This window comes from Mauremys reevesii, linkage group 1 (assembly GCF_016161935.1).
Source record: "Mauremys reevesii isolate NIE-2019 linkage group 1, ASM1616193v1, whole genome shotgun sequence".
In the NCBI taxonomy this organism is placed as follows: Eukaryota; Metazoa; Chordata; order Testudines; family Geoemydidae; genus Mauremys; species Mauremys reevesii.
In genome coordinates this window covers 321,747,626-321,771,564 of record NC_052623.1, presented here as the reverse complement: position 1 = coordinate 321,771,564, position 23,939 = coordinate 321,747,626, and the positions used below count along the sequence as shown (strand labels likewise).

At 42.4% G+C, this 23,939-nt stretch overlaps 1 protein-coding gene across 8 annotated transcripts in view; it reads right to left on the bottom strand.

The window, feature by feature from the left end:
* The window catches only part of PLXNB2 (plexin B2), a 334,226-nt gene that overhangs the window by 196,136 nt on the left and 114,151 nt on the right, over window positions 1-23,939 (bottom strand). The gene's annotated exons all lie outside the window — the stretch shown is intronic.

The window sequence follows — 23,939 nt, the reverse complement described above, 5'->3', positions numbered from 1 at the left end:
TCCTCCATTGTGTAAGTATGGCCTACGTTCTTTATTCCTAGATGTATACATTTACATTTAGTCATATTAAAACGCATATTGTTTTCTTATGCCCAGTTTAATAAGAGATCCAGAGTGCCTGAATCAGTGACTTAATTCAGTGCCTGAATCAGTGACTCTTAATTATTTATCACTTGCTCAATTTGTGTGTCATCTGTAAACTTTATCAGCAATGATTTTATGTTTTCCTCTTTTGTCTTCTTGATGAAACAATTCACACCATTCCAACACAGGTTAATTCTAAAGGCCTCCAGGCATGAAATAAATAGTTTCATTAAACTAGAAAGTACTTGGATAGAAAGCACCAAAGTGTTTACTTTGAGTAATTTCAACCTCTTACAAGTAGCTACAACTTTTTGTTCCCTCTTTCAGCAGAACATGGATTTTTAATCTGATGGAGGGGAAAAGCTTAATTAGACAAGTTTCCTTCAGTATTGCATCCTCACAAACTGCATCTAAGTACTTCTAGATTTCTCCGCCTGTCACAGTAGACTCTTCTCATTCTGCAGAGAGAGGTGAATGCAACAGATCAATAATTTTTTTCCCTGTTTAATGTAATGAATGTCAACAAATAATGAAGGTGGCATACTTGTATATGCTCTTGGGGGACTATGCTCCCTCAAGCCAATTATGCCTGGTCAAGCAATTTTAAAAAAACATTTAATTAGATTAGCTTTAGAAGAGATGTGTCAGCTTTTGTCTATTCCCTCCCTTAAGAAACACAGCATCTCTCCCACTGATCATGAAATCACTTGACAAACTATTCTCCCAAGTGTTCAGTATTCTTGTTAGTAGGACAGCAGAGAAGGGAAGTATAGTTTTGCATAGGCAAAACACACAATGGTAGATATGTGATGTGAAAGACACAAGACGGATACTGAGAGCTTATGTAGTTAGTGAGTTTTAGGTAAAAAGCCTATCCTCCAGCAGGTGCTAATGAGAGGTCAAAATGGAATAAAGAACACATTTTAGATGCTGCCCAGAATCATACTATTTTCAAAAAAGCAAAAGGTGTCCCCACAAAAGGTATCCTAAGATATAAATTTTAGTTAATTAACAAGCATGTTAAAAGAAGGTACTCATTTTGCATGTTCCCTACATTACTAGTGTAAAATCGGTTTACTGAACCTAAGTAGACAAAAAATCATTTGTCTTTTTGCCTCTAAAATCTCCACCTTACCAAGGGCACAATTTAGCAAAAAGATCAGACTTCCACAGTTTGTGTTTTGTCTAATGAAACAGCGAACTGTTTTTTCTTTCCACATCAACCACTTATGAATTAGATGTTTAATTTTAGAGGAAACTGTACTTCGATCACAATACACACAAGACCTGAACATATTACAGAGACTGACAATTATGCAGGAGTATTTATATATATATAAAAAAATCAATAATTTGCTGCACTTACTTATAAGACCAAGTGATTGCATTGATGTTTCAATAGTAGACATTAAACAGAACATAGTTTTCCAATGACTAATGTGTGATGAACACTAAATGCATAAATATTTTATACAGAACCACTTAAGCAGTATGTGGTTTTCAGCTCATTTCAAGGAAGAGAATGGCATGTTTAGAGTTGACCTGTAGTGATCAAAAAATGGTAAATTAATGCTGCCAGGCATTGTATTTAATAGCATTTTCAGTCTTCTCTTCTGGAATAGTTGCTAATGTAAGTTCCTAATGTGAAATAAAAAAAGACTCAGTTTGTACCCACTTATTCATAGACCTGCGGTCAGGAGGCCAGATCTTACTTGGAAGTCTGTTATTATTCCAGTTTCATTTCTCTCTCTCTCTCTCTCTCCCAAGAATAATCTGTTCTTAGTTTTTGCATCATTATTTGTATTAGGCCTTTACCAGCCCACTGAGAACAGATTATAAACCTAGAAATAGCACATTTGGGAATAGATTTAGAATAATGAATTCTGATGTGCTCATTATTAAAACTATCTCGTATTCTATTAATAAGAGAAAAATAATCATACTAAAATAGTGCTAAATCTAGGGTTATGGACCCTAGATATGTAATAAAATATATATGTAATATCTACTTCCCTCGGACAACAATCCTAGCTTAACTGGGATTATCTCAAATTTTGGAAGTCAGCCCCAGCTAATGTCTTATGGATTGGCCCAGAAGGGCAGCTATACAGCAGTGGCTCTGTGTTAATAATTCACAAGTTTGAGTCTCCCCAGCTCCTGCAGTCAGATGATAAATTAAAAGCTGATACTCTCATGTTAAAAGTTTCTAGCCCTCATAGTTCCGGAGAAAAGTTTGCAAACATTAACTCTAAAAGGCTTTAAAAAAAAAAAGGACTGTAAAAATAGCTTATTACATTTTTTTAAATCTCATGATGTTTAAAGTCCAATTCATGATTTGGGCCTGATTCATTATTATTAACTGCTCAGGTTGGCAATACTACTAGAATTTTTTATGTGCCAGTATTTTGAAAAAAATCTCTCTCTCTCTCTCACTCTCTCACACACACACACACACACACACACACACACACAATTTAGTTTTGCCTAGATAATTCATTTTAAAATATGCCTTTTGCCTTTGAAGGTCTGTACATCTTCAATGATTAGTGCTTTTCTAGGGGATGTGGAAAAGGCAAATCATGGCAGATATTCAGGATTTCTTATAATATTTAACCAAAACACAAGTCTGCTTTAAGTATAATGTTTACCTCTTAGTTAATGGAAATTTTCAATTTGTGTGGTGAGGTCTGGTCCTTGAAAATAGCCTGAAGTAGTTTTTTCATAAGGAATCTGGAAATTGTTCAGAATTCTTGTCTCTTATCAAGAAGCTGCATTTCAAAATGTCATTTTATAATAATTCTTACGACTCACCATAAAAGTTTAAAAAACCCAAAAAGGCAGGTTTTTTAGCATTAGAGTAGAGTGCCCTATATACCTAATGGTCTTTGCCTCCCAAGCAGGGGCGGCTCCAGGCCCCAGCATGCCAAGCGTGTGCTTGGGGCGACAAGCCGCGGGGGGCGCTCTGCCGGCGCCGCAAGGGCGGCAGGCAGGCTGCCTTCAGTGGCGTGCCTGTGGAGGGTCCGCTGGTCCCGCGGCTTCGGCGGACCCTCTGCAGGACCCTCCGTGCTTGGGGCGGCAAAATGCCTAGAGCCGCCCCTGCTCCCAAGAGAGCTCCACCTTTAGTTATGACGCAAGCCTTCAAAAGTCAGTTGATCATAAGATGTTTAACCCATTTACTGTCAAATGACACAAAGAAATAAGACATGCTTTGGGGAGGGATAGCTCAGTGGTTTGAGCATTGGCCTGCTAAACCCAGGGTTGTGAGTTCAATTCTTGAGGGGGCTATTTAGGGATCTGAGGCAAAAATCTGTCTGGGGATTAGTCCTGCTTTGAGCAGGGGGTTGGACTAGATGACCTCCTGAGGTCCCTTCCAACCCTGATATGATTCACTATGACAAGACCTAAAAGCCTTCTTTGCCTCCCAGACGGCTCATCATCACCAATATTTGAAGCCGCTTCTCCTCTCAACTCACATGGGTTAGCTCCTGGGTGGTTGTTCCCCCCCCCCCCATACCCCTTTGTGCTTCGGTGCCTCCACTTAAAGTGACTCCTCAGGGTGCCGGACAGGCAGGAGTGCTGTCCTTTCAGAAAAATCAATGACAACACTACTATATACCCAGGAGTGTAAATGCCTAGGACATGGGACAATACAGTAAAACAAACACCAGCAAAGGAATGCCACCTGCTACATCAAAAGACAACAGTGTAACAGAGGGAATGACTTTGCTGGGAAAAGGACATTAGGTATGTGAGGAAGGAAGGAAGTCAATTTCTTCACTTCCAACCACACCCAAACTTCTCCAAATCCCAGCTCCCTCCCTGGCACCATGCCAAGGCAGGTGGAAAACAGAGGTTGCATGCCCTGAGATGGAGTGTTGCACTGCTGTGGTGTTGGATGGCTCAAATAAGTCACTTTACTTTTTCTTCACCCCTGAGAGGGGAAGGGTCCTCTTCCGACTCCAACCAGGCTTGCTGTTCCCTTGTCTAGAATCCTTTGGTGGCTCTTAATAGCCAGTGCCGGATCGTCTCCCTTCTCTTTGGAATCTGGTCACTACAGTGCTGGAGCTGTCTGATCTCTGCAACCAGAGCCTCAGAGCGGTGCAACTCCATTTGAGGAATGGGGAATTTAGCAGGGACTCCTCCTCTCTTTCCCAGCTTCAAACTCAAAAAACACTCTGTCTGGCTGTTCTCCTGTTAACTTACTGGGGCTGAACAGCCCTGGCTTGTCACTGGCCCAGTGGACTTCTCATTTCAATCACCCAGGCAAAAGCTTCCCGAATTCGCTCCAGGAGGGGTTTCTAGTTTCTTCTGCCCTCACCCCTGACTCCAAGCATGCTGGGAATGGGGTCAGAGGGCTTAGGTGGCCACTTTATTTGTAGTCCTTTTGGCAGGGTTCCCTAGAGGCTCAGACCAGAGCTCCACGAGCTGGAAACCACTAGTGGGCTTACATGGACAATGTAGCTTTTAGCTGTCAAGCACCATTTTCTTTAAAGAAAGCTTTTCACGATACTTTTGATTAATAGCACTTATCCTTCCACCTAAGGTGCTGTATATCAACATGTGGTGCAGCCTCACTTAATTCAGCCTGTCACCGTTCCGTGGAAGGTAGGTTTTGTTCCCTTTTTAAATTCAGACATTGAGGTTCCACAGTTCAACCTGATACAGGCAGAAATAAAACCCGCTGGGTCCCATCCTGTGCTCTAACTTACAGACCTTCCCATATCCTCCCTCTTCTGCTGGGAGGTTGAAAAAAAACACAATGATTTTAAAAGGTAAAAAGCAAAAGAGGAGGGCAATAAGCAGATATCAGCTGTACAACTTCTTCGCTTCCATCATGCTGGTGTTAATAATGGGCCCATAGTTAAGTTTCCATCAAGCTTTAACTTTTGGTGAGACCTTAAAAACGTCTCTGGAGCTGACAGCAGCGTGTGGGTTTTACTAACAGTTTTAATTTGATTTGGAAATTAGATTTACCTTGGTATATTAAATAAATGACACTACCAACAAAGAGTTCAGAGCACTGTAAAACAAGATGTGCATATTATGGCATAAGGTCATTTTTTATATGATCTCTCGATTGGATTTTTCCCATCTTTTAATTATAGCAAAGTCAATTGTGTAGTTGCCACCAATGTTTCTAACATAAGATGTTGCACCTGTTTCTCCTAGATTCAGTTAGTGGAAAGGATAGAATAGCAGAAGCAAACCATTTTAAATGGTGATCATTTTCTTCCCTAACAAAAATACACAACATACAATGATTTGTTTTATCGCTGTTCAGGGCCCATAAAAATTCAGCTTCATAGCATGTGCTCCTCTTCACAGGCCTGCAGATCTGCTTGTAAGTCTGGGCTCTAAAGTAACCCAGCCACCAAGGACCATCCTTACCCCATCTCGCCATAAGCATTCCCCACATACTCTGCTCCCTTGAGCCCAGGGTTCTCTCCTCACTTTTGTTTTAATTGAGGTGACATACAGGGTTACTCACCTACCCCACCCTGGTCTTCTGTATCTGAAGCACAGAGATTTGCCCGGGATTACACAGAAAGTCCATAGCACAGCAAGAAACTGAACCTGGGTCTCCCACATCTTAGGCCGTTGTCCTAACCACTGAACCGTTCTTCCTTCCTGGCATTAGCCCTAGTCTATGGCATGGTAAAACAGGATGCACAGCCCCATACAGTTTCTCTAAGCTCTTGCTTCACTATCTCAGCTTCTACTAGAGTGGTCATCAGTTTCCATGTACAGGCAGACAGCCCATAATCTCTACCCTAATGTGCCGTTGCTAGGGGCTATGGGACATCTATTTCTGAGCAAAGTCTGCGTGCTTTTCAGCAACAGTGTTCTGCACAAGCTTTCTTACCCCTTGCCTTAAATTCACCTTTTGCCATACAGGTAATTTACAAACAGGTTGATGATCATATCTACAATTTAAGCAAACAGCCACTGTACATGTAAGGATTGGTACACAGATAGTTAACCAGGACAGAATTATCCCCTGGGTTTTTTCAGATACACATACCAAATTGATAAATAATCACTGATACACCAGTAGGGAGACAAATGTTTTGTATTACAGAATAAGAGATACAGCAGTAGAATTATCCATCTCTTGATATACTAAGAAAATATTAACAAATCTAATTTGTATCTCCTTTAGGAATTCTCTTCCTCATCCTCCTGAAATTGTATATTCTCCTTCACTGATCTCCCAATTCATAAACAAAAAAGGGCAGCTGGATTAGATTAGCCAGCATCCAAAAATACCTAATCCATCCTCAACTTTTTTCCTGTACATGCAGGAATGCCTCCGCTTTGCCAAAAGAGAAGCAATAACTTTAATATTACTAATTCAAAACAAAGTATCAAATTTTATCTTTATCCTAGGAAGCAAAAATAGACAAAAAGGCAGTTGTATTGTAGAACACAGACAGCATAGCAATAGATGGTTGCCGTCTTCCATACATCATCCCATGTCCCAAAGTCCTTACATTTTTATTCAGTTCTTATTCAGGAAAACATCCAGTCCAGTTAGTGGAAATCTGCATGAGTAAAATAACCTTTGGAATTAGCCTGTAGTTTATAGAAACGGGTCTTTTAGATTTAGCAGGTTTCAATATTTTCAACTTCTAAAAGATCCCATTGAAGTTACTCTGGAATATTACTGGGGCGGGGGGGGGGAAGAAAGCAGTGAAAATTTGGTATCAATAGTGAAAGCGACTTGAGAAAGCTATTCAGCTGACAGCTTGAAGTGACATGCTGTTTATGGGGATGATAAAAATATACTTTTATTACAGATTTAGCTTTTCTCCAACAAGTTTCAGTTATGGAAGGTTGCATGCTGTGGAATGTAGACTGCCTAACAAGAAAAAAAAAAACCCACAACAATCTGTAGGGAGTAATGAGATGTAGAGAAACTAGACAGTGTCAGAGGAAGCTGGTTTGGCATGATATCAAGGGACGAGAACCCATATCTGGAATGCCCAATGTGGCCCTGGTCAGCTCACTAAAGCAATCATGTAGTGATAAAATACTGAGAAGTTTCAAAGACCCTTGAAACTCAGAGCAGTTGGCAACCTCACATCTATACTTCTCAGGAGAGGGCAGACTTGGAGCTATATACCAGACTTATTCCAGAGCGAAATCATTTTCATTGACTTGAAAGGGAGTTAGACAATCCATATTTAAGCCTACCAATAAGGGAAGGCTCATAAGAACAGGAGACAACTTTCACAGGAACGGGCCATAGACTATGGAACTCTCGTCTTGCAAGGGAGAAGAATGGCTATAGAACCAACCACTGAAGTGTAATACTCATTTCTTCAGAGGTGACTTCCCTCAATTTCTTCATACACACAATCAAACCTATAAGAACTCAGGAACTAAGAATCCTATAAAATCATGCTGTTCCTCATACTGATGGGGAAAGGAGCTGGAGAGGTCATTTCTTTCTTCTTTTTTTTTTTAAAAACACATACTTGGGAGATGTTTAGACACAATAGTGATAAGGTCGTAAGTACCTACACAAACGCAGACAGTAGACTTTGACTGAGGAAGGACAGGGTGTTTAAGCACTGTGAAATCTTTGTATAAAAACAGTAGTAATTAGCAATAACAATAAAACTATTAAGAGAAAGATAACTGCAACTGGCAGATTTAAAAAAACCTAGAGGAAAACAAATCAAACTAGTTCAATACTCTTAACAAAAAGTGAAAGGACCTCAACAGGCTTTTCCTTACATATTTTTAAAAATGGACTTTATAGTGCCTTATTCAAGTTGTGCCAATTCTATATTGTTCTATTCACTATAGGTTCTTCTCTATAGGTTCTTATACTACCCGCATCACTGTAGCATTGTGCACCTTCCAGTGGTGTAATAAGTGGCCTAACATCTACCATTTTGGGTTTGTTCTCTCCCCCTCTTCTCCCAAGCCCCCCCATCTCATTTTCCCCAGGGGAAAAATTGTGTGTGCAGTGCAATTGTGCGTGTGCGCGCTCCTGGCTCAGAGACCATTTCGTCTCTCATTCAAGCACTGCCCAAGGATCAAATTCTTACTCAGATCACAGAAGAAACTGAAACAGACAAACTACACAGTATTCATGGCTGTACTCACAGTGCTCTTATCTGGTTGCACGCTTTTTAAGAACTCTTGACAGCAACCAAGTTGCCTTGAGGCTAAAGGTTTAACAATTACTAATTTTAGTCACCAGACAAACATTTAGACTGCAGTTCTGGAAAAGCTGCTTTCCAGTTCTAAATGAATAATGATATTGGCTCTGGAAATTGTTATTTATAATTAATTATTAATCAAACAGAAACAATGCTGCTACGGAAAGCTTCCATATGAAGAAATTGAAAAGAATGGGACTGTTTGCTTTAAAGAGGGCTGAATAAGAGGGAGGATGAGAAAGGAGTATTCAATAACAAACAATATTGATTGGGAACTTCTCACCATCTCACAAAATAGAAGAGCAAGGATACATACACTGAAACGGGAAGTCAGCATGCATAAGCTAATAAAAGGAAATACATTTTATACAGAGCACAATTAGCCAACTCATTGCCACAAGATATAATCAAGGCCAATAACTCACCATGTCTGGGGAAAGGATTGGATATTCATATAGCTAACAAGCACATACCAAGTTACAATAGCAAGGATTAAAAATCAAGTTAAAAAAAGTTAAAAGGCTATAACCCCTCATGCTTCAGGGATAAGCCAACTTCCAATAGGCACTAGTAAATGCCTACTGCTGCAGGCACCTTTGTGAAAAATCTGATACCAGCTGCTATCAATGACAGGACACAAGAGCAGATTGACCACTAAACTGATGTGGGATGGCAGTTTTTACATAGCATGTTATTGATTTTACACACAATTTTTCAACTTTTACCTTTTTGAAAAGCCTAAAAACTTCTGTCTATAAATTGGTATGCCACTTTTGCTGAAGAAACATCTCAGAAAGCTAACTTACTTAGAACCTCCATGCCTGGTGGCACATGAGACAACTCATTTTTCCCACTGCTCTCTCTCTCTCCATAGCAAGATGTTTGATTCTATCATAAGCTGTCTTCATGATGACAGCATGCTTTTTGATCATCTTGCAGTATGTCATTGTTTGCCATCCATGCCTTCTCTTTTCTCCAGGTGGAAGCCTTAGATATACTTTGGGTGTCTGCCATGGGGTTGCCGGGTGACATGGCCAAATCACGGTCGCTGTTTCGGTCTAATTATTAAGTTTGCAGTCTACTGACCCATGTGGCACAATGCTTCCACACTAGTTACATGACCTCTCCAATAAATTCTCAAGATTCTTCTTAAACAATGCTGGTGGAATGCATTCACCTTACTGTTTTGTGTTTCCACCATCTGCCACATTTCTGAGGCACTTAATAGTGTTGGAAGGACAATAGCATTGTACAATCTCATTATAAGTGTTTAGATGTATCATCTTAAATTTCCAGATATTTCACAAATGGAAAAATGATCTACTGGTTTTACCAATTCTTTCCTTTGCTTCTTTAGTAAGCTGGTCATTATCAGATATTGTACTTTCGAGACAGACAAAGTCATCAATTCTTTTGTATTTTTTGCCATCAATCACACATCTGCCGACACTGACAGTATTTTCTTCTGCCTTTGTGGTCTTGGTCTTCTGCATGCTGATACAAAGTCCCATTTTAGCAGCTTCTGTTTTTATGCTCATAAAGAGTCTTTTCATTCCATCCAAACTGGTACCCAATATGACTATCATATGTAAAATCTAAATGTCTCAGCTTCTCTCTTGCTCAAACAATACCAGTGTCCTCGGTAACAGTTCTCATCACAAAATCTATAACAATGCAGAAGAGAAATGGAGATTGTACACAACTTGGCCTTACAGCAGGGATTATTTTAAACCCTTCTGTGTCTCTGCTCTTTGTCCTGATGCAGCGAGCAGATTCATCATAAAAAACTTTTATCAAATTAATCATCTTTGCTGGAATGCCATAGTAACAAGGACCTTCCAGAGGACTTCTCTGCGAAACTGTCAAATGTTTTCATAAAAACAAGGAAGATAAAAATGATCTTCTGCTGGTATTCTGAGATTAGAATAGCAAAAGGCTAAACACAGGTCTAAATAAAGATTCCCAGTGGCCAGAAATCTAATCTATCTTGGTCTTTTTTGTATTACCCATTTTCCATTTTATTTAATTAAGAATGAAAAATAAAATTGTTCCATCAGATTGAGTTGCACAGTCCTGCAGGGGAACAGTAATATTAGAAAAGCATTTGTGCATTTGGCAATATATTGTGTGTAGTCAGTTTCATCAGTTCCTCTTCTGTTTGTGTGCATGTTTCACACACAGCAACAGAAGAGAGAACACTTTTTTTTTTTTTTTTTTTTTAAAGAATACAGGAAACCATGATTACATGAGCACAAAAAATGGCTGGGGAACAGCAGTACAAGTGTAGAAGATGTAATTACTTTGAACCCAGGAGCTGTTTTCTAAGGCCTGGGCTACACTAGCGGGGCGGGGGGGTGTTCGAACTAGGATACCCAACTTCAACTATTAGTTCAACTTACCTGGCCATCCAAACGGTGGCAAGTCGACTGCCACAGCTCCCCTGTCGACTCCGCTTACTCCTCCTGCCAAGGTGGAGTATGGGCATCGATTAGCGGATCGATTTGTCGCGTCCATACGAGACGCGATAAATCGATCCCTGATGCATCAAACACTACCCGCCGAGCCGGCGGGTAGTACAGACATACCCTAAGTTGAAAGTCTAACATTTTGGAATGATGCAATTTTATAAACGTTGAGTTTCAGCAATACCAAGATATACCTGGGAGAGCAAGTCGCGGTGGGACATGAACAACTAATATTTGAAGTGATGCACTCCACCAGGGTCAGCTGCAGCAGAAAGTGGAATATAAGGTTAAAAGTTAGAAGATTAAGAAGACTTTTGGGGCCAAATTCACATTAGAGCAGGGATCCAAGGTTGGGGGAAAGAAAGGTCCTCACAGACCAGTTTTGCAAACTCAAGTAGGGACCTCTATGTGAGAAAGTACTTATGTTTTAATATGGACTTTTTATTTAAAGGAAGGGTAGAACTACCACCACCTTTAAATACCTTCAGATATGTGAAAGGCTCCATTGTGATACACACCAAGAAAACTAAAACAAGCATGTGAGTTTGTGTACAAAGAAAATCACCCACTAGTTTCATGATTTAGGTGAGTTTACATCTCAGGAGGGTAAATGACTGCAAATATATCTCATATCAGCAATAAAAGTATGGTGAGAATTTTTAGTTTATTAAGCATTTGTTTGGAAATTTACCCATTCCTAAATATGTATTATTGAGAATTATTTTTGGTTTGGGATCTAAATAATTTCTGATTTAGCAACCACAGAGACAACAGGTAAATGAATGTATCTAACAAAACAAATATACACTAAATACTTTGGAATATTTACGCCCTGGTGATTTTGGGACACCTTAAAGAGGCCTGATTTTCAGGGGGTGGATACTTTAAGTAGTGTCAAATCTTGGCACCCCAAAATTGAAGCCTCCTAAATCAAGAGTCATTTTTTTTAAATGTACTGGTTTTGCAAGCATGTAACTGTCACACTGTCTGAGGTAGGCACACTCAGTTGTGAGCCACTGCAGACACTTCACAATAACCATCCGCAGTTTACTGGGGTCTATTACTAGTCAGCTTCAAATTCTTTGGCCTTAAAGTTTATCTACAAGCATCAATTCACTTAAAAAAAAAAAAAGAAATAAAAAAGGTATCTCCACTGGTTTTAGAAGAAAGCATGACACATAATGTGCATGTCCCCCACCTAAACCACAGAGTTGTCATGATGAGGTCCCCTAGGCTCCTAAAGAAGGTGGAGCACACCACAGTCACCGGCACTCCCCATCCTTCCCCTTCCTCTCTTTTTGGAGCTTTTCTGAATGACTTGATTTTTCTTTGCTCCGACCCTAAGGTAGGTCACATTTGGGATCTCAGGGAGTGCAATGGTAAATTACATGTTGCATGTACAACTCACTAATCAGTGTGTAGTATCTCCCTCTGTGCCCCATCTAAAGAGCATATAGGTCTTTTACAGCCCAAGTTACAGAGCCTGGTTCTTTAGCTCAAGCTATAGATATTTATGCAGTATGTCTACACCAGTGGCTCTCAAACTTTTGTACTGGTGACCCCTTTCACATAACAAGCTTCTGAGTGTGACCCCCCCCCTTATAAATTAAAAACACTTTTTAATATATTTAACACCATTATAAATGCTGGTGGCAAAGTGGGGTTTGGGGTGGAGGCTGACAGCTCACAACCCCCCATGTAATAACCTCATGACCCCCTGAGGGGTCCCGACCCCCAGTTTTAGAACCCCTGGTCTACACAGCACTTTGGAGCAAGCATCCAAGCCTAGGTCAACAGACTTGGTCTAGCCGGGCTCATGCTAGTGCTAAAAAAATAGCTGTGTAGACAAAGTTGTGACTTGGGCTCTGAAGCACGGGGTTGGTGGGAGGCAGGAGGCTTTAGAGGCTGAGTTCCAACCCGAGCTACAACTTCAAGTGCTGTCTATACAGCTGCTGTTACAGCACCAGTGCAAGCCCTGCTAGCCCAAGGCTGCCGAGCCAGACTGGGAGACTTACTCCAAAATGCTGTGTAGACATACCTGTGATTTTAGCCATGGAGGCTCCACTTCAACTCCAACATTGGGTAAGATGGTGGCTGTCACACACAAATAAATTGCAATACGTGTATTTTGCATAAGGGATACGTGTGTCGCACTGGTATTCTCTCTGTTGTTCAGTAGGAATAACTGACTGCTAAAGTCTATCTGAAAAGCTCGGCTTCTTTTCAGCTTAACAGCCCCAGATGACAGCCTCCTGCCTCCTTCAGTTACTACTTTTCCTCTCATCTCTCCTCCTGCCATCACTTGAGTCAGTACAGCCTTTCCACATACATGAATGTACATGGTTGGGTAGATGTTGAGAGCAGGATAAGAGGTTTCTGCATAACTTAGGTCTAATGTGCCACATAATTCAAGGCTATAGTATTTGACTATATTTCAATTGTAACCCTAGAGTCACAAGTTGACAATATATAGGGTGTATAATATTAAAAAGTACAAGTATCAGAGCGGTAGCCATGTTAGTCTGGACCTGTAAAATGCAACAAAGAGTCCTGTGGCACCTTATAGACTAACAGATGTATCGGAGCATAAGCTCGTCTGACGAAGTGGGTATTCACCCACGAAAGCTTATGCTCCGATACATCTGTTAGTCTATAAGGTGCCACAGGACTCTTTGTTGCTTATTAAAAGGTGCAGTGACACTAAACGGGGATTGGTCCTGCTTTGAACAGGGGGTTGGAGTAGATGACCTGCTGAGGTCCCTTCCAACCCTGATATTCTATTCTATGATTAAAGGCAAATTATTTAGAAGCAACAACAAACTGTTGCAGGTGGACAGCAGAATCAGGAAAAGCAAAATAAGCTTTTAACACAAAACTGATCTATCAGGTATAAGCAGGCCGACAAAAGCTACATAAACAAAGCAGCTTTTTAAATGGTCATTTAGGAGAGTTAGTATTGTACTTCTGCTACTGCAGTGTAGGTTCTCACTAATACCATCGATAGAAATATTATGCAGTTGTCTGGACATCACACTTACTAACGTTTAGCCGTTAGAATGGTAACAATATCTTGAAATTTTTTATATTCAGGATAAGAACATCACCTAAATATTCCTGCACTGAAATGGTGATCTCATTACTTCTTATATCAGTGATCTTTAAGACATGGATCACTGTTGAGAGCATTCAGGTGTTTTGTCAATATGCTTTGTTATGGGAATCAGTACATGCCTCTGAGAGGTTGTACCAGCTCTGCATGTAAACAAGCTTTTTCCACTGAGTTTTCATCAGGTCCCCATTTCCTTGAAATCACTCAGAACCTGCACAAAAATTTAACTTTTCATAATGTTATCAAGAGCTGTCTGATGAAATACATGAGTACATGATCTCTGTGCACAGAGCTACTCCATTTGGGGTGACAGTATCAGAAGTCATTGGTGGTCCATGGTAGAGACTAACTGGCTTATTTTAACTTTAACACAAGCTATTTTACTCCATTACCCGCATGAGTGACATTCTGTAGGCAAAATCTCTATTAAAAATGTGGAAGTTATGAAAAAAGGGTGGCCTCTAGCAGAGTCTCTACAAGTCTATTACCATTTCAGAAACCAAACAATGGGAAGTGCACCAAATCACAAATGCATCACTCCAGGGTATTAGCAAAACATTCATGCAATTGATGTATAAGAGGAGGTAGAGAGAGAAACAGAAAACACCTAGTGTCCTATAGGGATTAGGTTGTCAAAAAACGAAGTGTGCAAACCTCTCTGGCTGTTCTACAACATATACTGGAGTTTCATTGCCTAGGTAGCATGTGCACTAACCAATTTTTTATAAAGAGGAGGAAACTGAACCCTGTAATCTCGTTATCACCCTGTCAGTGAGTTAATGGTCATTACCATGAACAGATTCTTATGTTATCAAGGAACTCAGGGCATCACTGGTGCTTTTCACAGGATAATAATGAGGTTTTACACTGCAATTAAATCAGTACAAATTTGCAGTTCTACTATAGATTCAGCTGCAACCTTTCACTCAAAATACCACATTGTCCTATTGTGGGGAACACACACACACTGTAGGACCATCTTTTGTACATTCAACTCTCCTTTTAACTCACATTCCCTTCAAAATAGTACAAAGGGTTTCAAGTTGGAAATAATACAGGAAAGTGCTAGCACAAAACCCCCCTCCCAAGCACAACATTACACTACCAGCCATAGCTTTGCAGGATAGCTCAAAGGACTTAACATGTGTTTTCACTCAAGATTACCAAAATTCCAGTCAAGGCCACTTTACACTATCAGCACTTGAAATATTTTAACAGCCATGTTCGTGTCAGCAGTAAAGCCATAAATATTTTTCAAAATAACAATCTCCCACAGGACTTCATGTCCATTATCAGCAAGAAAAGTTTTGGAACACTTGGCTTCTGAAACCTCAGAAGAATTTCTTAAGTTTCCAGAAACATTTCACCTCTCAAAGCATTGAAAACAAACTTCATTCAACTATTTCATGAATTAAGGACTGTACGTAGATGTTTCAATTCTTGAGAAATGTTAAATAAAAATCAAAAAAGTTATCATAAGGTAACTTCATACTTTTATAGAGTTTAAGGCCAGAAGGCACAATCAGATGTAGTCTGACCTCTTGTACATGACAAGTCATTAATCTACACCCAGATACTGCTATATTAAGCCCAAAGATTTTAGATACACCAAAACATTTCAATCCTCAGGAAACTGAACTGTGAACCACAGGAAGAGAACGGAGAGACCAAGGCCCCACTAATGCCCAAGGCCCCTGCAATGGCAGGGAATTATCTATATACACAGATAATCTTAGCAGGCAAACCACACCCCATGCTGTAGAGCAAGGATCGGCAACCTTTGGCATGCAGCTCACCAGGGTAAAGCACCCTGGCGGGCCGGGCCAGTTTGTTTACCTCCCATGTCCGCAGGTTCAACCAATCACGGTTCCCACTGCCCGAGGATCGCCGCTCCAGACCAATGGGGGCTGTGGGAAGTGGCAGCCAGCACATCCCTTGGCCCACGCTGCTTCCCGCAGCCCCCATTGGCCTGGAGCAGTGAACTGCGGCCAGTGGGAACTGCGATCGACTGAACCTACGGATGCGGCAGGTAAATATACCAGCCTGGCCTTACAGGGTGCTCACCCGGGTGAGCCGCATGACAAAGGTTGCCGATCCCTGCTGTAGAGGAAGTTGAAAAACTTCCAAGGTCACAGCCAATCTGATCTGGGGGAAAATTCCTTCCCAATCCCAAATCTGGTGAACAGGATAACCCCGAGTGCGTGAGCAAGACACATTAGCCAGGCATTTGAAAAAGAGGCTTCTCTGTTCCACCTTAGAATCAGTCCTCCACTGTCCCCACCTCCATCTGGTGTCCTGTCTCTCGCTGTGGCCAATCTCTAGTGCTTCAGAGGATAACAAAAAATAAAAATAAACAGCAGCCACATCAGCTAGTTATGCATCAATGGGGGTTGGGGGGAGGGACTTCTTCCTATCCCCTACAGATGACTGGCTGAAGCCCTGAAGCATGAGATTTCATTATAATCATTATTTTAATGCAAAGCTACAAAAGTTCTGAGCATATTGAGGCCAAATGGGTGATCCCAGGTTGCTTTTAATTTTGTCACTAACCAAAAATAAAACTAAAGCTTAGTGTGCACATGCCTGCAAACACAGTTCAGATTGTGCAGCTCAGCGTCGCTCTGACCCCAGAAAGGAGGTTTGCCATATGTACTTATTCCTCCCCCAGCCCTCACTTGTCAATCAATGTGTTATCTTGGGTAACCTCATGCATAGCAGAATGAATAATTCAGGCTCAGGTCATCTTCCATGTTACTCCAACACCAGGTTTGCCAGACAATCACCCAATGAGGTGAGAGGGAAATGAAGTGGGGAAACATGAGGGAGAAATGTGACTAATCGTGTAGAATCCGTGGAAGCTCATGTTTGCTATTTCGTTTTATTGCTGTTCTTCCCAAGTTATGAAACTCCAACAAATGTGCATAATGTACACTTATTAAGCAAATATGGGGTTGCGAAAGATGCTGAGAGCACTGGAAGATAAACTGAAGTGATCTAATTCTCCACAGAACAGGTAGCAAAAAGGCAGTAACAGCACAAGCATCCTCACTCTGGAGAGGCTACTACAGATGAGGACAAGGCTGATAATTTCCTGACAACACAATCCTCAGCCTCTGAAGCAGCCTGCAGTAGTTGCCATCTATGCTAAGTATTCCTTTCCTAAATATAGACACCCACAACAGGATGGAGACTAATAATTCACACGCTGTGAGCTATCAAACATCCGTATACATGAACATCTGTGTCACATCTCACCTGGGCCAAACGGAAGCCTATGATCAATGAAGAAAGGCTCTCCACTGCAGTGCCATTCTCCAGAGCCTCCCCACTTTACAAAACCACATTTAATTGGTATGAAATAAGGTACTGCCAGCCAGCAAGACAACACATTAACATCCCATATGGTAATTGCCTGCATTTAAAAATAGGAATTGAAGCCAAGATTCTGAAGTGTGATTAATGATATTTGGGTGCTCAACTTCAGACACTTTGAAGGAAGTACTGAGCTCAGCCTCTGAAAACCAGGCTCTTTTAGAAGGAATACAAAGCTGAGCATCCAAAAATTCAGGTACCCAAAATCACCGGTCACTTTGAAAATCTTGGCTTGAGGCCTTAGGAGAAGTGCACTGAAAAATGAGTTAATGCATAATAAACTATGTTTAAAACACACAGTCCCTGCTTCAATTGGTTTCTAAACTCATTTTAACTTTAGCCAGCCAGCTAGAATAGAGCAAAACTATATTTTAAAAACCCAATGCTCTTGCTTATGTATAGGGACATGGGCTTAGACCCATGGTTGCAACAATACTGTTTTAACTTGGTTCCGCCAATCCTACATTAACAATAATATTTAGTTAGTGTTACAACAATATTTAGTCTGGTGCTGTTCAGTTAGAGTTTAACACACAGATTGGAATAATCTTTCCTTAATTTCAGTTTTAAATTATAGCGGTAGGTCAGGCTCCAGGCACAATGGACTGAGAAATGGGGAAAAAGAAAGAAGACTCTGAAAGTAGAGCCCTGTACTGCAGCTTGGTTAGATCCTCTTTCTTGCTACTTTTGCCAGCAGTCACTGAAGAAAAAAAATACGGAAGGAAGACTGCTCAATTCCAGGGGGCAAAGACTAGCAATAAAGACCAACTGATGCATGTTGCAAAGTCATGAGTTCATTCCGGAGTGGTTTAGACCTCCTTTCCCAGTTCTTTGCTGGAATGATGGCAGCTGTAATAAGATTTTGGGGTGCAGGATAGGCTCCCTTAATGGAACCTAATGAAGATTTTCAAGTAATCATTACATAACTAATGCAACAGCAACCAGAGCCTGGTGCTGACAGCAGCCTGACACTCTGCTAGCTAGAACCCCATTTTCCCTCTTTCAACTAGCAGAATGTTGGCCTTACCTGGGTTCAGTTTTAAGGAGCTGATGTAATCCAGGCCTCTACATATCTGGTCCCTGCTTAAGTTCCCTCTAAGCTGCACTGCCATGGATCAGCCTATTAAGCGCTGTACAGGTGCTCAGGCGAGAGATGCTTCTCCCCTGGACCCAACTCGGACCTGCCGCGGCCAGGGGAGAGGCTCCTATCCCCCCCAGTCCAGGTGCTGCTGCTGCTGGGAAAGAGCCTAGGGGAGTCCTCTCTCCCCACCATAGCCCCGGGGCAGCCTGCACCCCAAACTCTTCATCCCCAGCCCATCCCAGAGCCTGCACCCCCAGCCAGAGCCTGCACCTTTCTCCCCCCACCCCCAACACACACACCCCAACTCTCTGCGCCAGCCCTGAGCCCCTCATCCCTGGCCCCATCCCAGAGCCCACCCCCTGCCCCGCCAGAGCCCTCACCCCCAAACCCAGAGCTCCCCCCCCACACACACACACCCCGCACCCCAACCCTCTACCCCAGCCCTGATCCCCCCTTCCTACACACCAAACCCCTCGGCCCCACCCCCGCCATGTGAATTTTGTTATGTGTACCAGTATGGAGTGATGTGTCACACATCACTCCATATTGGTGCACATAACAAAATTCACTCCACACAAGCATGAGAAAAAAAAAAGAGAGGGAACACTGGTTCCTTGCCCACAATTTCACTACAGTTTTAAGTCCCAGCTCTGTAGAACTATAATTTTACTTTGGGGAGCTACAGCAGAGATGTCCAACCTGTGGCCAGTAAGGCACTGAATTAAGCCGTATGAAGAAGAAATGTTGTATTTGTACATGATTTCAAAGGGTTTTCACTGAGCCACATCGTGGTTCTTAAATTGACCTATCTGAATTAGCCCGACTTGTATGTGTAGCTGAACAGGTATCCCAATTGCCTTCCCTCGCTTTCCGAGCAGTTTAAGGAACAGCTCTGGTATGAGCCAGGAGTACTCTGAGCAATTGTTCAGCAGCATCCATATTGGTGACCAGGTGTATCAGAGGTGACAGAGAGAAGTTCTGGCTGTACTATTTCCTGCTTCACTGATGGGCTGTGGGACCCTCCCAAGGAGAGCAGGATGGGAACTTGACTGGTTTTGCCTGAGCCAGGAGAAGTGTCTAGCAAAGGCTATTTCCTCTTCCCTACACAGCTACCTCTAGGGCAGCTGTAGCAGGGGGGATGCTGAGAACCCACAACCACTGACAGCTCCTTGATTCTCTGCTCAAAGGCTGCCTTAATGTGCACCTATGGACAATGGGTCACAAGGGGCACGTGCCAGCTGGGAACAGTGTGAGCACGGTGCACACCAGCCACTTCCTCGCCTGCCATTTATCATGCCCCTGAACCACAGACTGGACTGGGAGGTACAGAGGATGGTCACACAGGCTCTATACCTGCTGGGTACATCCCCATGCCAAGGATATCTGCAGCAGAGGGCTTGCAAGTCCCTTCCACTCTGCCACCAGAGTGACAGAAAGGGAGTGGAACAAGAGAAATCTACCATCAAAATATTGATTGCAGCTCCTTGATCTTTTTGAAAGAAGATGTCTAGCGCTCAGACTGAAATGACTGGACACGACTGAACTAAAAGGAATAGACTCAGAGTACCACACACACATTCACCACTATTCCGCAGAAGCAGAATCCAACTTTACAAATCACACCAAGTCCCCTCTGCTCGTACAATGGACGTGTTCAGAATTAAACAGCAGTATTTCATAGTTTTTACTAATAAAGATGCAAATGAAGTAGAATTGGCAGATTCATTTCTACAAAGAGTTTCCATTTAGAAAATGTTGTGTTTGCCTGTTGAATTTTTCCTCTGCCATTATCTGCTATCTAACTATTGCCCTTTGGAACTTGTATTCTCTTCTAATTAACAAAAATAGCATTCTACTAGGTGATTCTCCATATAAGAAACAAAAGCCTTTACCTTGTGTATACCGTACAGGTATAATCTAAATTCTTTAGAACCACAACACATTCTGAAAGTGAATAGATTTGTGTATGGACTAGACAAGACTTAACTGAATAAGAAAGCTCAGAAGAATAAATTCACTTTTTTATTTTGGACAGTCTTTGTCAGAGTGGCTTCCCTCCCGCTAATAATCTGTCAGAATTCTCAGATATGATATTTTATCAGTGACTTTGGGATTTCAATGTACCTTGAATGCCTGCCATGACAGCGGTAAAAATCTGCCTGCTATCTTATGTCAACGGACACAATATCAACAATAACCCTCGTCAAGAGGTGGGCAAACTTTTTGGCCCAAGGGCCACATTGGGGTTGCACAATTGTATGGAGGGCCAGGTAGGGAAGGCTGTGCCTCCCCAAACAGCCTGGCCCCCACCCCCTCCTACTTCCTGCCCCCAACTGCCCCCCCTCAAAACCTCCAACCCATCCAAACCCCCCCCCGCTCCCTGTCCCCTGACTGCCCCGACCCCTATCCACATCCCTGCCTCTGACGCCCCCACCCCCGAGACTCCCACCCCGTAGCCAACCACCACCCTCTGCTCCTCATCCCCTGACCACCTCCTCCCGGGACCCCCCGCCACTAACTCCCCACCCCCTTATCTAACCCTCCCTGCTCCTTGTCCCCTGACTCCCGTCCTGACCTCTATCCACATCTCAGCCCCCTGACAGGCCCTCTGGGAGTCCCACTCCTAACCCTCCCTGTTCCCCATCCCCTGACCGCCCACTCCTCCGTGACTGACCCCCAGGACCCTCCGCCCCCTTACCAGCAGCAGGAGCTCACAGTTGCGACACCCAGCCAGAGCCAGCTGTGCTCCCCACGCTGCCCAGCAGGAGCGGCAGGCCAGAGCGTGGCCCGCGCAGCGGTGTGGCTGTGGGGAAGGGGCCGGGGACTAGGCTCCCCAGCCGTGAGCTCAGGGGCCAGGCAGGACGGTCCCGTGGGCCGGATGTGGCCCACGGGCCGTAGTTTGCCTACGTCTGCCCTAGTCTATCATCTGTATGGCTTTAACTGGTAAAAGTATTTTGTTCATTACAAATTCTGTTCCATACTCCAGTAAGACACTCTTTAAAAGCCAGCTACCTTTTCAAAAGTTGATTTGTGATTAAGTTTTCCAAAGTTTGAAGTTTATTTATTATAACGATTGGATATCTCAGTATAAGCAGACTGTGTCTCCCACTCCTTCATTATGCAAACATCAGAGTAATTCAGCTACTGTTAATTACATTTCTTAACATTATTATAATGACTTATGGATACAAACACTAATTTTTAAAATAGTATCAATAGTCACTCTTGTGAAGACTTGAAACAGGCATCACTGATAAGTCAAAGTCTTCCCTGCGCAAGGATAAGGCCTTTATCTGTAGCCATATTGCAAAGCCTAAAACCTTCGGTCTGCAGCCAGGTTAAAAGAGCAGCAGCCATTAGCTAAGAAGCAGGAAGTCACATCCTCACATTCCATCTAAATTACATTAAAACAATCAGGCTGTTAAGGAGGAGACCTCTTCCTAATAGCACCCACTATCACCAGATAAAGAAACAGATCTTAAGACAGTTAAAGAAAACTGAGTTTGATAGCATCCTGTCTGGCAAGAAACCACTTATAAATAACTGTGGTTGTGAAATCCTCATTTCTTTATTGTTTTTCATTATGGCTCCCACTTCCCTATTGTTTGTCTGTATGATCTCTATCTGGTTCTTTGATTAATTATGTAACAGAAACAATTTTGCTAGGTGTAAATTAAGGCGGTGGGGTATGATTGGTTAGAGAATTTTGTTAGGAGTGGTTAGTAAAATTTTAGTAACATGATTGGTTAAGATACAGCTAAGCAGGAATCAAGTTTCATTATATAAACTGGGGTCTAAACCAGGGTTTCTCAAACATGGGTCACCGCTTGTGTAGGGAAAGTCCCTGGCGGGGCGGGGCGGGGCGGTGTGTTTACCTGCCCCGTCCGCAGGTCCTGCCAATCGCGGCTCCCACTGGCCCGGCCTGCCAGGGGCTTTCCCTACACAAGCGGTGACCCCTGTTTGAGAAACCCTGATCTAAAAGGAAGTTCTTCGGGAACAACTCCAGGACACAGCCCCAAGACCAGAGCTGACAGACCTCAGCACTCTGCCAATGACACCGTGCAGAAACCGCAGTCCTCCAGATGGACCGGATCCTGACTGGCTATCAAGAAGAGTTCATGTGTCTCACTGGGAGTGGTGAGCACAGTATGTATACCATGTGCATTCTGTTTTGGTGATTGTTAATAACTAGAGGATAAGGATATTACTGTGTAAGGCTCTTTTACTGGTAAAAGGTCCTGCAAACTCACAGAAAATTACACCCTGAACCCTAGGAATCGGGTACAGCTGGGTACTTAAATTGACAGGGTTACGCCTGAGCCCTAGGAGCGAGGTACGGATTGGTGCCCCTAGTGTGTGCGAGTAACAAAGAATTTTGTGAGGCTAACACCTGAAGAGGTTATAGTCCAAGGTCCCAAATCCTGAAATTGGATATACGCAGGTGGACCTCTGTGGCCATGCAGTCATGCCCCCACCCCGCCTCACTCCTCCAACTTTGCTGGACTACCACATGTGCATCTGTGCAGATCCAACTGCAGGATCAAGGTCAGAGTTAAGACAAAAACAGAAGTCAACAACACAGGGACTGAGGGGTTTTTGGTGTGAGAAACAGATGAGCATCAATCAAATCATGCAGTCAGTCACTTAGTAAAGCAGTGAACATGTCTTGATGGTTATGTAGTACAGGTTTTGGATTTTCAAGACTATCATTCAAGGATAAACAAGTGAGTTTTGGGAAGAGATTTAGAAGGGAAGATGGATGAGCTCTAGGAACAGGGGCTACATGAAACAAGGCACTGATGTAGATATGAGAAATGGACACAAAGTGGGAATTCATAAGCAGTCTGTGTAGAGTGGATAGGGTGTGGGAGCAAAATACCAATGCAAGTAGCTGCCAGGGCTTTCAATACTGGCCCACTTCTAATGCTTATTGATTTCTACAAACCTTTTAATTTAGGTGGTTGTGTTTTATTTGCTCAAACTCCCATAAGAATGAGTTGTGACTGATATAGCATTCCACAGAACTTTCTCCCTGAAGGTGGGCAGCTTTTCATGCAGAGCACACTGGATATTTATGGATTCTTTAACAATATCAAATTTTGCTTCTGATGATTGCTGTCACCTGGCTGAAATACTTCTCAGGCTCAAAATGAAATCATTTCCTGCTGTGACACTTCTTTAGAGACCTAAGCTACCAGTGAGCTGTTTTTCTCAATTCAGTCAAGCTGCTGTGAATTATCCTGTAGGCAGTCCTATGAGCTGCAGGAGATCAGGTACCTTAACAGCTTGTTCTCAATGCATTTAGTATTATTTTGCACAAAAGCATGAAAATGATGCCATTTAATCTAGAGACATACTCCTTTGCAGATGTGCAGCTTGGACTCTTGCACAGATAGAGCTTTGTAGCAGAACTGTTAACTGGATAATGCCAACTGAAGTCAATCAAAAGACTGCCATAGATTTTAATGGGCTTTCAAGCAGGCCTCAGTAAACAGGACCGATAAAACATGTACATTAATGTAGGTTAATACTGTTGCCTCTTGGTCCAAGTGGTTAGTCAAAGTCTGTGGCCTTGCCAGGTTGTTTCCGTTAGGAGAAGTTGATTACAGGAGCACGGTATTTCTTTGGGGGCAATCCTGTTTATTTACAAACAATGT